At 37.2% G+C, this 16,375-nt stretch overlaps 1 pseudogene; it reads left to right on the forward strand.

Moving 5' to 3' along the window:
• The first annotated feature begins 3,532 nt into the window (after positions 1-3,532).
• LOC125257241 lies at positions 3,533-5,329 on the forward strand (annotated as a pseudogene).
• Positions 5,330-16,375: the final 11,046 nt, after the last annotated feature.

Below are 16,375 nucleotides of genomic sequence, written 5' to 3' on the forward strand. Positions count from 1 at the left end.
GAAGGATCATGTGACACTGAAGACTGGAGTAACGATGCTGAAAATTTCCAGCTTTGCATCACAGGAATAAATTACTTTTGTCAAATATATTTAAATAGTTACAACAGTTATTTTAAATTGTAATAATATTTCACAATATTACTGTTTTTTACTGTATTTTTAATTAAATAAATGTAGCCTTGGTGAGCAGACGAAACTTCTTTTAAAAACATTAAAAATCTTAGTGGTTCCAAACTTTTGGACTGTACTGTGTATAAGTAGCTTATTAGGACATACCCTATGAATTAAAATCATTACTATGTGCATATTAATGCAAAAGTAATAAGAACAAAAGATACTTCTAAAGATATGTCAGTACAAGGTATTACTTTCAGTTAAAACTTTCATAAACATGCATTTTAGTCTAGGACTCAATTTAAGCCTCGTCAATGTCAAAACTGGGGGTTTAAGTACAGTGTGTGAGAGACAAAATAAATGTTGAAATAACAACCTATTTTATTGTGTGACTGTTTATGGACTTTATAAGTTAATGAACTAATATGTTAAAAAGCTGTAGAATTGTTCTTAAGCTCCCCTTAGAGGTTTCTCGTTTTAAAGCTTTATTTGAGACCTTGACCAACTTCTCGGTAAATGCCACACAGTTCAGTGTGTTTAACACAGTGTTGTACCAGCATTTCCAATTTACAGAAATAGTTACTAAAGGGCACCGGAAAATGAACTAGTGAGCAAAGAACAGAAATCCATGGTAAATCCCAATGAATTCATGTCAAAATAATATGTGACTGATATCTTATCTAATATTTTATAATATTAACGTTCATACAAACATATCCTTTGTCTGACACGCCCATTTTAGATCTCTGAGTCACTACTAATGAGCTGATAATCTTAGTGTGTTTGATTGAGGAGACGTGCAAAATGTGCAGTCAATGGTTGCCTCCAGGACGTGGTGGGAACCACTGATCTAATCATTTTATCATTTTTATAAATTGTTAAATTTTTAACAATGCATGTGGATTCATTTGACTACAATGTAGGAACTAATCATCACACACGAGACTGAACTAGAATGTACCTGAATTAATTAATTCCACCATGATTTCTTCAACTATGGCACTCTTGAAACTGTGGAAACTTGACGGTGCAAATGACATTTGAAAAATGTCCATGTCAAAAGACTTCATTGAAATTTTCTTTATTAATATTTTTATGCTTTAACTGATGACAATTTTTTACAGCCTGTTGGATCCATACATGGCACATTCATAATTTTAAAACTTTAACCCTTTAAATGCTGGTTTGTTTACATAATGCCATAGGTGTTTTTTTATGAAAAAATTAAAAATAGTAGTTCATTTTCATAAACTAAATGCTAAGCAGAATTTTTTCTTTGTTTTCTCCACACATTCTTGGGTGGGTCAATGAACGCTCAAATTTAATCTCAAACGTGATCTTCGCTGACACTGTTGTTCCTTCCTGTAGTGTCAAACAAATTAATGTAAACACTTATTTAAAAATGGCCCAAAAATGGATCTGATAGGCCAAAAAAGGCTAAATGACGTCAAATTTTTTTCCGAGGGACAGCAATTTTTTAAAGCATCTGTTCTATAAAACATTTTCTGAAAATTTAGAGAAATGTAAGAGAACTACATATTGTACATGTGGTTAAATTTTATTAGGAAAGTGTGAGTCGCATAAGAAGAAGTGCAGCTCAATGTAAACCAATTTTTTCACATTTTAAATAAAACTCCTGGGACTTTAATTCGATATGTAAATCTTTTGGAACCAACACCGAATTTAACAAAAATTGGCGAGCACTGAGCTAAACATTTAATGCTCTGAAACCACTGAAATGTATGGTAAGGCTTCACAAAACTTTTACGCTTTTTCAAATAAGGTAAGCTTTCTTTCTTTCTTTCTTTTTCCCCCTTCTTTTCTTTTTTCCCCCCTTCTTTCTTTTTTTCCCTGGCAGCTAATGTTAATATGATAATGTGAATATGTAATACCTCTTGTTCTTAAGTGGCTTTAAATAAATTATAATAAAAAAAACATTATAAAACATTTCCAGGTCAACCAGGACTGGACGCATGATTGTAACAAAGTTTTTAGTAGTATTAACGCATAAAGTGTGTTTTTCCTGAGTGGGGCACGCAGAAGTATTTATACGCATGAAGTGTGTTTGTTTGCCCGAGTGGGGCATATTGAAGTATATATACGCAAAAAGTGCGTTATAGTTGAAGTATGTGTGATAGCCAGAGCAGCCAGGAGAAACCGGCACTGAGTGGGGGCTCCTGGCTGGCTCCCAACAGATCAAGAGCTGTTCGTTTTAGAAAAGGGACAGCCTTGTGAAAAGTGGGCAACCTAGAATTAAAAACTTAGTTAGTGCATATAGTGCTGTAGTAGTTTGAAGAAATAAGATCGCAGACTTTAAAATAATAATAGACCCTTTTCACAGACTGATTTGATGATGCGTTTTAATGGTCATCAATATTGTAAATCCTGCAAAGTTTTTTATATTTTCATAAAAAAAAAAAACGTAGGTACATTTATAACACTATACTTAGTATTATATTACCTTTGCATCAAATTACAAAAAAATAGTTAATGCTGCTGTGAGAGTGTTTCTAATACAGTGGCTATGGGAGTGACGGTAAAAACCTCATTTTTTTCCTATTTTTGAAAGCTGTGAAAACACTTTTGGGGAGTTTTTCATTTTGCTTTGAGCAAATGGAAACAAAAAATATTTCGTCGCTTTATAATATTAATATTGAACCACTGTACTCACAGACTGATTTAAATATCCATGGATCTTGAGAGAGGAAATGTTCTGCTTCTATGGAGCCTCAAGCCATCGGAAATGTGACAAAAGGTCCATCTTAACAATTTGAGTTCCGAATATGTAACGGGTCTTACGTTATGGAACGGCATGGGGCGAGCACCATGACATTTTTTTTTTTAACGCAGGTGAACTGCTTGTAAGCCCTAGTTTATCATTTTCTTTAAAGGCTACAAGGGAAAGGTCAAGAAAGCTGCTCAGTTATATCCATATATTGGGATCATAAATACCTATTAATAAATGAGCATTTCTGAACATTGGCCACTCAATATTAAATATTCAATTATTTGCTAATTATAATACTTAAAGTAAAGTAGAATTCAAATCAGAACCTTCATATTAAATTGAGCAAGCACAACATGTCAACAGCATTTCTGTAATCTGACAATATTCTTAAAGCATTAATTATTAGCTGCACGATTGTTCATATCGCAAGTGCAATCAAGCTTGTGGATTTTACGCAATATGCTGCATTTTATCAATAAAATGATCAAGTTGGAAATTTATCAATTGTGTGAAAGATACAAGAATGCGATTCCCTGTACAAGCTAACAAAAGAAGACCAGTCAGTTTCAGTTTAAGCAGTGGCACGTGTGGCGCGCATGGTCATGTCATGACTTTTTCCGGTGTGCAGCGCAGTGAACAGGTAGATGGATGCGGAGCAAACGGTCACTGAACTGGGGCCTGTACCATGAAGCTGGATTAGCTGGCTAGCCAGGTAAGTTTCAGATTAGTTTGCGCCAATCCTGGGTTTTAGGTACTATGAAAGTTGCTCGTCTTAAATCAGTCTTCGTTGCCATGGTATCTGACGCTGCACGGCTAACCTGCTCCGGGGCAGGTTATGTTCTGGATTCGAGATCTCAGACTGAAGTTTGACCAATCAGCTGTGAGCAAAGAAATATAGGTGACGTAACTAATCCACAGCGTCTGTTGCAATGGCTTCACCTTTTCTTCCGAATCCTGTAGACATCTCCGCGCAAATTGTTAGACGAGCACTTCGTAGAGAAAGAGTTTTTAGGGACAGACAAAATCCCCTTGCTTTCCCTGAGACTTATTTGTATGAAAGATATAGATTTTCCGCGGAAGGAATCTCTTACATTTGCGAACTTCTTGAGCCTCACATAAGAAATGTGACACGTCGAAGCCATGCCCTTACTGTACCGCAAATGGTATGTATTGCGTTGCGTTTTTTTGCGAGTGGTACATACTTGTATGCAGTCGGTGATGCGGAGAACCTAGGGAAAAACACGGTTTGTCGAACCATTCGCAAGGTTGGTCCTCGCGCTGCAGGGGTACATTAACAGCTTCATTGTGTTCCCCGGACATTTATCGACCATGTCCTTAAAAGAGGGCTTTTATAAAATTGCCGGTAAGATATAGGTTATTGATAGAGTGACATCACATTAACAAATTTAACCTTTTACATTTAAAAAAAAAATCACTTTGAGTAGCTACCTAAACGTATTGTACAAAAAAAGTACATGTTAATGATTTTAAATGTTGATTATTATTTTAATCTTATGGTAGGATTCCCTAGAGTCATAGGAGCACTAGACTGCACACATGTTGCAATCTCCACAGCTCTAGGAGAACATGAGGCAGATTATGTGAATAGAAAATCCTTTCACAGCCTTAATGTTCAGGTAGGCCTACATGTGAGATGACTTTATTTTCAGTGAGATGAATCTTTAAATGAATAGTAACATTAACATATGAAAATGATGTACTGTACATTTAATCGGCAGATGACTTGTGATCATGAATGTATGATCACAAGCTTGGATGCCAAATGGCCTGGCTCAGTGCATGACTCAAGAATTTTCCGTGAGTCTGTGTTGTGTCAGCGCTTTGAGGAAGGTAAGCTACATTTAGTACAGTACAGTACACTTAAAGTGTCCATTTAAATTGTGACAGCAAATCCTACACAATTTTCCCATTTTATGTTCTATGACAGGGCTTTTTGATGGCCTGTTGGTAGGAGACAGGGGTTATGCATGCCAGAGGTTTTTGCTAACCCCCTATCCTGACCCTCAGCCAGGGCCACAAAACCGCTTCAATGTGGCCCTCAGTAAAACCAGGGTCAAGATCGAGATGACCTTTGGCATCCTAAAGGCACGTTTCAACTGCCTTCGGCGTTTAAGAGTGTCACCAGAGAGAGCATCACAGATTGTAGCTGCATGTGCCATTCTGCATAATATAGCTACAATCAGAAAGGAGCGATTACCACCACAGAACCAACATCTCCCCGATGAAATTGACCCAATCACACTTGACCACCCAGCTGGCGCAGCTGTCAGAGATGCAATTACCATACAATATTTCACTTAATAAAAGCACATTGAAACTCACATTGAAAGACATAGGTCTTTTGTGTAGGTGTTTTATTGGTTTTGTGGCTATGGGAGGGAAAAAGAGCAAGAAAGTTGCATGAATAAATATTCATATATTGTGTTCATAAAGTGTAACATGGTTAATAAAGTTCACATACTGAGATATTCGTTTCAAGCTGTTTGATCTCCAGTTTAATTTTTTTAATTTGGAGTCTCCTAAGCTCACAGTCTAGCTCCTTCAGTGTGCAGTCCAATTCAAGGCTCCTTTTGTAAAGGGCCCTGACAGAGTCCGTTTCTACCTGAAACATAATTCCACCACAAACAATCATTACAAGTTTTCTGGAGGTTAATGAAATCACAAAATGGCATGTCTTCCTATTTATGTAAAGGTTTTACTTTGTTCACATTTCTTCTGAAGCCCATTGAGGTAGAGGCCTCAGTTTCAGTGGCAGGTTGTGCAAAATCCTAAAAAATAAAAAAAAATAAAAAAAAATAATGATGAGGGCCAGTCACTTGCCAAACAAAAAAGTGTGTGCTATAAAAAGCCCAAAGTGTTCACCTCAGCAACAGTCTCAGAACACACAGACAGAGTGTCCTCATCATTTACTTCACCCTAATAAATAAAAGTAGGCCAATGTAAAGCATAACTGTTGTGAAGCAGGTTGTGTTCAGTGTTCTGTCTGCTGTATACTGACCTCTGTGTGAGAGACTGTGTGCATGTGTGCTGGCTTTATCAAGGACACTGTATTTCCCTCTACTGCAGAATAAACAAGTCATTCACATTTAAAACTCCTATACTGAAAAAATAAAAATAATGTGTATTGCATACATACCAAGCGTCACTTGCTTAGAGGAGCCAGCACCAGGGTCTGATTGTACAGCCCCTGTAACCCCATCCATAATGGGCCGTTCCTTATTAAAACTCAGGGCCAACTCCTCTGCCACAGTATATTCTGGAGGAGGTGGCCCTCCCCCAGTTTTACGGATTTCACACTTTTTTCTATTGGCTGCAAGCAAGCATTTGTGATAAAATATTTACAAAAAATAATAAAAAGTTGTGATAAATACTCACCACTCTGTATTATATTTTTATATTTTGTCTTGATCTGCTGCCAAGAACGTTTGGAGTTGGGGTTGCATCTAAAAATCAATAAATATTAATCTTTCTTAGGATATATATATATATATATATATATATATATATATATATATATATATATATATATATATATATATATATATATATATATATATATATATATATATATATATATATATATATATATATATATATATATATATATAAAATAGAGAGAGAGAGAGAGAGAGAAAGAGAGAGAGAGAGAGAGAGGATTTCTTCAACTTACGCATTAACGCTATCAGCAATCTTTCTCCAACAGTCCTCTCTTGCTTTGGCAGCAGAGACAGTGTTGCTTCGCGCTTGAAAAACATTTTTATGTTCTTCATATTTCTGCATTATTATCTCCTGCTCCTCCGCTGAAAAATACAACGCTCTCGCTCTTTCCATATTGAACGCGATTGGTTGTTCGGTGCCGACGTCACTCTTTTATGTGCACGCGCGAGAGGAGTAATCATAGCTTAACGATCAAAGCCTGAGTTGACAGAGAAAGTTGATGATCAGCATCATGGTACCAACAAAGCCGGATTGGAGTGGTTTGGTTTTGTCAACTCAAAACTAATCCTATAACCCTGAGTTTGTTCAACTACCATCATGGTACAGGCCCCTGGTATAAAAATCGATATAACTTCTATTGTTTACATCCTGTAAGCGCTGTTCACGGGGGCGCTGTCATGTTTATTCGTCAAACTGTCCACATCTAGCGCTTTATTCAATGAAATATAACTTATCACTGCATTTAGTATAATGTCTGTAAATGAATGAGAACAGCCCAGAAGATGTCCGATGAAAACTGGACGCATATAGCCTACATGAATATAAAAAAAAGTGGACAGGCGCTGTCAGTGACGTGTGATTACGCACAGGCAAACATAAGTGGGGAAAAAAGTAAAAAGACAGCAATAGGCTTGTTCGACTTGATGCAGCGCCGCAAAGACCGATCGGCGGCTGGCTTGAAGCAGTGCATGCCGGTAAGAAATGTTGTCCGACTTGAGACAGCGCTGACGTCATGTGACTGTGACGTGTGGCTTTAAAGTACCGCGAGAGCGATTCGAGATCAGCCGCCTGAGTTAGCCAGCGCAGTTTCTCAAGAGGAGCTGCACGAGCGCTGATGACGACACAGCTGTTTCATGATTGGCCGGATTCACCGCATGACAACGATCACGTGTGTTTCGTGTTTATTGTCACGCCTTCAGCTCCACTAATGCTCAAAAATCTGTGTTTTTATAACAGTTAAAGCTCTTTTCATGTAGTCGCGATGTTGTATTGTGTCATGTTTATCAAAATAAAACGGATAAAAAACAAAGACCCAACTACATTGTTATTTAAATAACATATACGCTTATGTTGAACTTTATTCTTGTAAAAACAGACGCTGTAAGCAGTACATAAAGTTTTGAATGAAAAGGTCTCTGAAACATCAGTGTATTAGTCAAATATTGCATTTATTTCACTTCAGCTGTGATAAAGTATGCAAACCGATGCAAACGCAGCACGAGCCTCACTCCGGGAAGCAGAAAGTGTCCGACTTCACGTCTCCGTTTTCAGCTCCTCCCCGCCTGCACGCGGCTAATCTCGCCGATCGGTTACATCCAGCCGCAGCCGATGTCGAACACACCTAATGACAAACTATTGTGTTGTCATGTAACGTTAGCCTATGCCATAACGATTACGACAATGTGTTGATTTGCATAATCTCGCGTGTAAAACATTGTTGTTTAGTGTGCGTAACATCTTGCTTCCTGGAAAAGTTACGCACGCCCGCTGGGTGACGCAAATACAAGGGACACACCTGCTGCCCACTAGCACTCGCACAGCTAGCATTCCCCAGCCATGCATTAGCCTCGTGCACAGTTGTTAGGTGTGTTCGACATCGGCTGCGGCTGGATGTAACCGATCGGCGAGATTAGCCGCGTGCAGGCGGGGAGGAGCTGAAAACGGAGACGTGAAGTCGGACACGCTGTGGTTCCCGTAGTTTGCTGCATTTACGTCAGTCATGGCTGATCATGTGGCGTTTGCTATAAACTTATGCTGAATACTGTAAAAGTTTTTATGAAAATGAAAGTCCAAAATAAACCTATACACAAAACCTTTATAAACAAATGAATCAAATAACAATAATGTAAAAAAAAAAAAAAAAAAAAAAAACAGTAAACATGATTTTTTAAGATGAAAACAACATGAAATATGAATTGTAGGCTACTGTTTTGAAAGTGCGTGTATGAGCATGAGTGGAACTGAAGAGGCTTACACTTACAGCATCTGTTTTTACAAGAATAAAGTTCAATATATTATTTAAATACCAATGTTGTGGGGTCTACGTTTCTTATCAGTTTTATTTTGATAAACATGACACAATAACATCGTGACTTCATGAAAAGAGCTTTAACTGTTATAAAAATACAGATTTGTAAGCTTTCGAGGAACTGAAGGCGTGAAAATAAACACGAAACACACGTGATCGTTGTCATGCGGTGAATCAGGCCAATGGTGAAACAGCTGTGTCGTCATCACAGCTCGTGCAGCTCCTCTTGAGAAACTGCGCTGGCTAACTCAGGCGGCTGATCTCGAATCGCTCTCGCGGTACTTTAAAGCCATACGTCACAGTCACATGACGTCAGCGCTGTCTCAAGTCGGACAACATTTCTTACCGGCATGCACTGCTTCAAGTCAGCCGCCGATCGGTCTTTGCGGCGCTGCATCAAGTCGAACAAGCCTGTTGTTTTATTCTGCTGCTGCATTGGAGGAAGTGATGAAGAAAATGTGGATTATTCAGAGGAGAGTGCTGTATCCAGCGTCGACTCGGAAGCAGAGGATTTGTTTTGGAAGGTCTCGACCCTGATTTAGATCGGTAAGTGTCTAAACATTGTTGTGTTTTTTTTTTTTCTTCATTGTTTTCTAGTTTTCAGTTTCTCCACTGTTTCATCTTACGAATATATCAAATTGCTATGAAATTCCCTATTCATTTGCTGAGTTATAAACAAACTGTATACAATGCAACGTAACTTGATCATATTACTTTTATGAATATTGAGTTATGTATGTCGAAAGCAAGACAAAGTTCAGACAAATGTATCTGAGGAAAAATATGAAATAATATGTGTAATTTTTGGTGTGTAAGATTATCAGTTGTGTTAGGTGTATTTCTAATTCTTATTGTGTAATTCAACAGTGATGAAACTTCAGATGATGCCTCTGGATAGCAGCTAAATTGCTTTGTAAATGATCCTTTGTGTTTGAATAGATAAATGTAAACTGTAACTGTAAATGTGCCATCAGGGCAACAACAGGGTGGGTTTGGCTTTATATTGCTGTATGTAAATGATCCTTGGAATTTGAATAGAAAGTGTAAGATTGTGTAAATGTGCCATCAGGGCAACAACCAGGGTGGGTATGAAAGCACATTGTTTTGTGAATGATCATTTTAATTTCAGGTTTGAAAAGGCAAAAATATTTATACTTTGTGCAAGATTATCAGTTGTGTTGGGTGCATTTCTAATCCACTTGTGTAATTCAACAGTGATGGAATGTCAGATGATGACTGGGCACCACATGCCTCTGGACAGCAGGCAAAGCGTCCTTCTCTGGCTGCAGCATCTTCAGCTGCCTTCAGAAGTTCCAGGGCAGAGGAAAGAGAGTACATGTATGTACAGGTGGATGAGTGGGCTGAAGAAACCATCTAATCCAGTGGTAATACTTCTTCCCCATGCGTACTGGACACTTTACCATTCAGACTGATACCCAGACTCACCATGGTAATGCATATGTTTACATGCACTTTGTCTAAGTTGTTCTGTTTGCCCTGAATGTCCCTCATGTCCCTCATGTCCTGTCTTTTTGTACCGCTGCATTCAGATTATGTTCAGAGTATATGTACAGCATTTATGCAAAGTATAGGTATATATATATATTTTTTATATATATATATATATATATATATATATATATATATATATATATAATGTAATTTTTTTATGTTTTATACAAAACATACATATTTTTAGGTAAATGTTTATCACTGTGTTGATTGCTTATAACTTAGTATATAGCTATGAACAACTGTTCCTAATTTTATAGACTTTATTTTATTTATAGACTTTTTATTTAATTTTTGTATTTAAACTTTATTTGCTAAATAATGTGTCTTTCTAAACCATTAAAAGACTGGAAGTGAACAAAGACTTTGTTACATTCCTTACATTAGCAAGTTACCAAGTGTTACTTTGGGGTCTTTTTGGAGCTCTTTCAAAAAATGAACATACTTGCATTTTTCTAAACTTTTAAGAGGAAAAAAATATACCAGATATAGTATATAAATTGTGCTTTGTCATATTGTAATGATAAAATGTTTGGAAATGATCAAATAGACTTCTTATACTTCACAGTAAAAGGAGGTTACCAAGTGTCCCTTTGGCATCTCCAAGTGCCCTTTTTGGAAAGGTGCCTAGACATGCACTGAAATAAATGGCTGTAAAAAGTTCATTTTTGCTTGTATCACCTTCAAATTTTAAACATATATTGATTAGACATATGGCTTTAGTTTGCTTATGTTTCCAGGCCCCTATGTATCTGCCTTTTGCATTTTTAATATCCATAAACAATTATTATGAAAAAAAAAAAGATTTTGAGCTTTTTTCTCTCTCTATTAGTAATTGCTAGAGTAATTCTGAGTCTTTCATAGTAAACTGTCAAGTGTCAGCTTTCAAATGATACCTTGGTTTTGTGTGTAGTCCGGAGGACTTGTTCGCAGCAACCATTTTATTTTGGGTATGTCATTTTTCACTACCTGGCCAAAAATGGGGGTGACTGGTAAGGGGTTAATAATGTTTTTTCAACATAATATGTGTGTGAGCAACAAGCAAGATGTGAATTTGTAAATTCGGTGACAGCGTGTGTTATGAGTTTCAAATGGTGTAAGTGTTTATTATATTGTCTGCTATATTGTTTTTTATGTATTAAATCCAGGCAACTGGTTGATGAAAAATGTATTAAAATTAAGATACAATTCATACTAAATGAAATTCACTTTAAAGAAAATCTTTCTTCAAAACAAAACTTAACTTGAAACTAAATGTGCTTATTTAATGGCTAAAACACGTAGGCTGCTACAGACTCTCTTTTTTGTACAAATTGCAGCACATGCGAGACTGCGAGTGCGAGTGGACAAGACGCTGCACATGACACGTGACATGCTTTATCAAGAGCCCGACCCCACCCGACCCGACCCGACCCGGGCCGAGGACAGTGGCGGGAAATATCGGGCCGACCCGGACTGCAGGCTCGGGCAGAGAATCTAAGCTCTAGTCCATTGCTTACCTTGTTTTAAAATGAATCATGCTGCTTTAAGTTGCTTTGTGTACATAAAAGCTGTGAATAGCATATGAGAGTGATGTTCAGAAAAATGTGAATATTCCTGCAGGTTTTGTGAAATGGAAAAACAAGTTTGTTAATGGACACTAAAATTCAAAATAATAAAGGCGATGTAAAAGATTGTATAAGAACTGTTGAAAGAACTAAAAACATTTCCAGAAATTTGTTCTGTCATTAATTTGGACAATTTCCAGACTGTAAGCGCTGTGATCCAGACAGGGAAACACAGCCCTTAATAAGTAAAAACAGTTAAGGAAAAGATAAAAGAAAAAACAGTTTTTCCAGTTTTACAAAAAAAAAAAAAGGTGTATAGTAAATTTTAATGTATGCTGTGTGAGTGAAAACCCGGCTGTGTGATTGTGTAAAAGTGTGCGCCTGTATTGTGAAAACTATGTGAGATAAAGGAGGGGCTGCCTCTGACAGAGAGAGGAGAAAACTTGTAAGAGAAAGGAGGACTGCAGGGAGTGAGTGAGGGTGTGCTTGTGTGTGTAGAAGCAGGAAGACAGAGAGAAAAATTTAACCCTTTCTAGTTCTGACTATCTTATAAACCAGAAAGTGGGGAACAAATTCCAACATAGACTTTGAACAACATTATTCCCACCAGTGGACCTGAAATAGAGGAGCTGCCAGTTTAAAATACCTGAGAAAGACTAATCAAATATCTTAATATTGTCTGATCATCATAGTGATAACTAATTACGAATAGACGCAAGCTGGGATTAGAGAGGTATAGCCTACTAAAAAGGTGTAAAAACATTGATAATAATGTAGATTATAATAGCATCAACACCTGTAGAGATGCCATGGTCTAGGCATCAATTACACAGCGATACTATAAAAAAGTAAAAGAGAAGCCATAGACAAACCTCTCAAAAATTGTGTCCAAAAACAGCTGAAGTACTAAGAAGATTGGAAAAACAAGTACAAATGTAGAATTTAAGAAAAATAGAATTAGAATTAAAAGTAGGCCCAATTGAACAATTACCAAGAAAACACTAGTAAAAATTGATTTGACATCCGAAAAAAATTAATAAAATGACATGAATGTTAATTGACCGGTCTTTAGGGGAATTAAATTAATAAGCAGACCTGCTAACAGGGATTGATCTGGAGGATTGCAAAAACTGGTGGCCACCAAATAACACCACTGGAGTTTTCTCCTTAGTTATTTGCATTTCCTCAGAGAACTGCAAAAACAACTTATACTGACAAAAAGGATTATAAACATATCTGATAGATAGAGATAAAATGTATATATATATATAGAGAGAGAGAGAGAGAGAGAGAGAGAGACATACATACAGAGAAAGACTGTATCATACACTGACCTGTTATATGAAGATGTCTGAAATTTGTATCTCATTCTCCCTGGAAGACAATTCAAAATTTGATCCATTGCAGAGATTCTGAGATTTTTGGATTGTGTTAATTAAAATAACTTGTGCATTGTGTTGAATGAGCAAGATTGAGTGACCAGGCATTTTACAATAATGAGACTCAATGATTTAATCCTAAAAGGTTTGAGAGAGTAGGGATCAATATAACAAGTGATTAAAATAATATAGTATATAGACGACCCAGTCATACTGAAAGGCTTCTATTTTCTGCATTCTGCAAAGAAGAAAAATGCTTGCTCTTTTCTGCAAAGAAGAACTTGCTTTATTAAAATAGCATGGGGAAACTGCTGTTATCAACCAGATGAGACTTCTGTAGAATTCATAATGTATAAATTTGATTAATGCGGATCTCTGAGTGTTCGATTTCCAGATGACTTTGCTGTGGCAAATCCAATGTTTCTGTGTCCCTTCAGTTCTACAGTTTTTCCCCATAGTCTCATTTGCAGGTGCTCTCCTCCCTTTCTCTTCCTGGAATCTCCCAAGTACTCCCCAACATTTTCATCATAGCTCTTGGCTATCTTGTACTCTTTGTAAGGGTGACCAACTGCCAACTTCTCTACATCTTTTGCTTTACTCCCTTATAGTGGAATTCTGCCAATTGATGGCCAACCCTTTCTCATAAGTGAAATGAAACATTGTATCAAAGATAATCAACACTCCTCGGAGGCAAGAAGCCTTCATGTGACCCCCTTAATAACGATCTTATTCATTGTCTGGTGGAAAAATACCAGCAAAATATGCTTAGTAGCCAAGCTAACTTCTCAGATACATCTGACCATTGTAATCACAGTGTTTTGAGGCCCACTTCTGGCTTTTATATCTACAATTGTTTTCTATAAAATACTTTGTCAATTTCTGGGGCAGCTGCCTTGACAAACTGAATGAAAGTAACTGGACTGTGCAACAAGAGGGGACAAGAAAAACAATGGATATGGCTGAAGAGAGAAGAAGAGGCATTGGCTGATGGGCGTTCATCCCGCTGAAAGAGGAAGTTGAAAACTTCAGAGGGGCTGATATGGACAAAGACTGAGTCAATGCAGAAATTACCAAGAAAACATGCTGTCATTATGAAAACTGCCTTCTCCATGGCTTGAACAAAAGTCAGACTGAGGAGAGGCAGAGAGACCACAGCATCCAGAGTCAAACCACTGTCACACCATGACAACAGAGCCTTGAATGCCATCACAGACTGACAGAGCAAAAGCATCAGATGAGGAGGGAAACACTCAAACACCAGCCCGACCAGTTCAACTGATCACAAGCAGAAGGACTTTATCCTTTCCTAAGTGGGCACAGGTGAAACATTTCCAATGATCACAACAGAGACCGCTTCAAATTTGATTGTTTGGCCATATTATTTGTATTTTGATCATTCTCTGGTCTAACAGCAGTTCTATGCATTCCGTTAAGCTAACACTTGCTATCTGCTTTCTTTCAATAGACATCAGTCCAGCCGTAAGCATAAAAAGAAAAGAAATTAAAGGAGGGGAGGTTGAGTGTTTACTTGACACTCAACCTCCCATCAGTGCCACCAGAGGGCACTCCAGCCCAGACTATAATTATTGTGAAAGACTCCATTACCCATAACCCACTGCCCGTCTATCAGCCATGATGGTTCACAGCTGTTTGTCATTAACCTCATTTACTCTGTCTATAAAAGCCTGGTTCATTCATTCATTCTATTTCAAATATTGTAGACTGTTGTCATTGTGTTTTTAAGCCTGTTTTGTTAATTTCTTAGATTATTTTAATTTATAATTGTTTTGGAACAACATGATACAGTTTATTTGTGTCTCTGTGGGTTTTTCTGTGAAGTTTCAACAGTGTCACTCAGAGAAACAGGCCTGCATTGAGATCAAAGAATCTTTATCTTCTTGCAGCCTAAATTGTGTTGCCTTTTTGATTTGGTTTCTACAAATGGCTTAAAATTTACCACCTTTCTCCTCAGTTAGGAAGCATGTGTGCCATAAAAGTACCTAACGGGGTTGTTCTGTAGACGGACTGGAGCCGAAAATTTGATTCTCTGAGCTTGAGTCCTGTGACGTTGATTTGGGTTTCGGGAATTATGTTTTGAAAGAATCATCTGAATGATTCATTTGTCTGGTTCATCCACGGTTCCTACAATGATGCTGTTTAATAAAGAGAGGGATTCTAGGATCTGCTTTCATGACAGAGCTGATCAGCTTGTATGAACACTATCAGGAAAAAAGGGACATAATGTGTTCAAGAACTAAAATGTGGATGATTGAGCTGTGGTGCTGGTCACTCCATCTTGGTCAATAGTTCATTTTTTTTAAGGGCTAGATCTAAAGCTGCAATTACAAAATTATGATATCACAATGCTGTCACAAATGGTGGATTGTGTGATGTTAATATTGATGGTCATGAATTTGAGATAATGCTGAGATTTCCAATTATTTAAAAGAGCAGGTTATGAACAACAAAAAAAGAAAAAAAAAAAGGGGGGGGGGGGGGGGGGGGGATTATGAAGTAAAAATCAAATTAACAAACGATTGACAAATTTGATTTGAGAAACTGAAACTGCAGCTTGTCCAGACCTACCAGATCATTTGATCTATTAGATATTCAAAAACTTTGGGTTTATGACTGTGGTGTGGTTTATGACATGGCAACTGATACTGGCCAGCTGTGTTATTCCAAACATTTAGACACTGTTGCATGGAGACATGTTTTAGATTAGGTTTTGATGATTTTTTTTTGTGTGTGTCCAAATCAATAACAGAAAAGGTGTGTGTGTATAGATTTGAATGGCCAACCAAGGGGTATACCAAATGAATTTAAGGATAGAGATGAAGTAAAATCAGATTTTGTGTATAGTTGTGTGGATAATTTGTGATAAAAATGCAGAGTGGATGAATTATATTGATTGTCATTCAACAGAAGCTCATTAACAACGCTGAAGACGCATTGGGACAACAGTTAAGGACCCATAAGCAAAATGACATGGCAAAACATACATTAAATTGGTTATTCATAGAAGAAAGGTGTTTGTAAAGTATATGAAGTTAACTGTTGTACTTATGTTCCAAATAATACAGCCCCTGATGGATCATTCAACGAGGCAATGAAGAAACTGAATAATAAAGGACGAAATCACTAAAAATGAAGGAGATAAGCATATTGGGAACTTGTTTGACAATTATGGGGTAAATGGTTTACTAAAGGGGGAATAATAATAGCAGTGGCTGTTGCTATTTTTGTTTTGTTGTTCTGTTGTATTGTGCCTTTTCTCAGATCAATGATGGCCAATGCAGCTGCCAAACAGATCTGGAGTCGATATCGG

This window comes from Megalobrama amblycephala, linkage group LG21 (assembly GCF_018812025.1).
Source record: "Megalobrama amblycephala isolate DHTTF-2021 linkage group LG21, ASM1881202v1, whole genome shotgun sequence".
Classification (NCBI taxonomy): Eukaryota; Metazoa; Chordata; class Actinopteri; order Cypriniformes; family Xenocyprididae; genus Megalobrama; species Megalobrama amblycephala.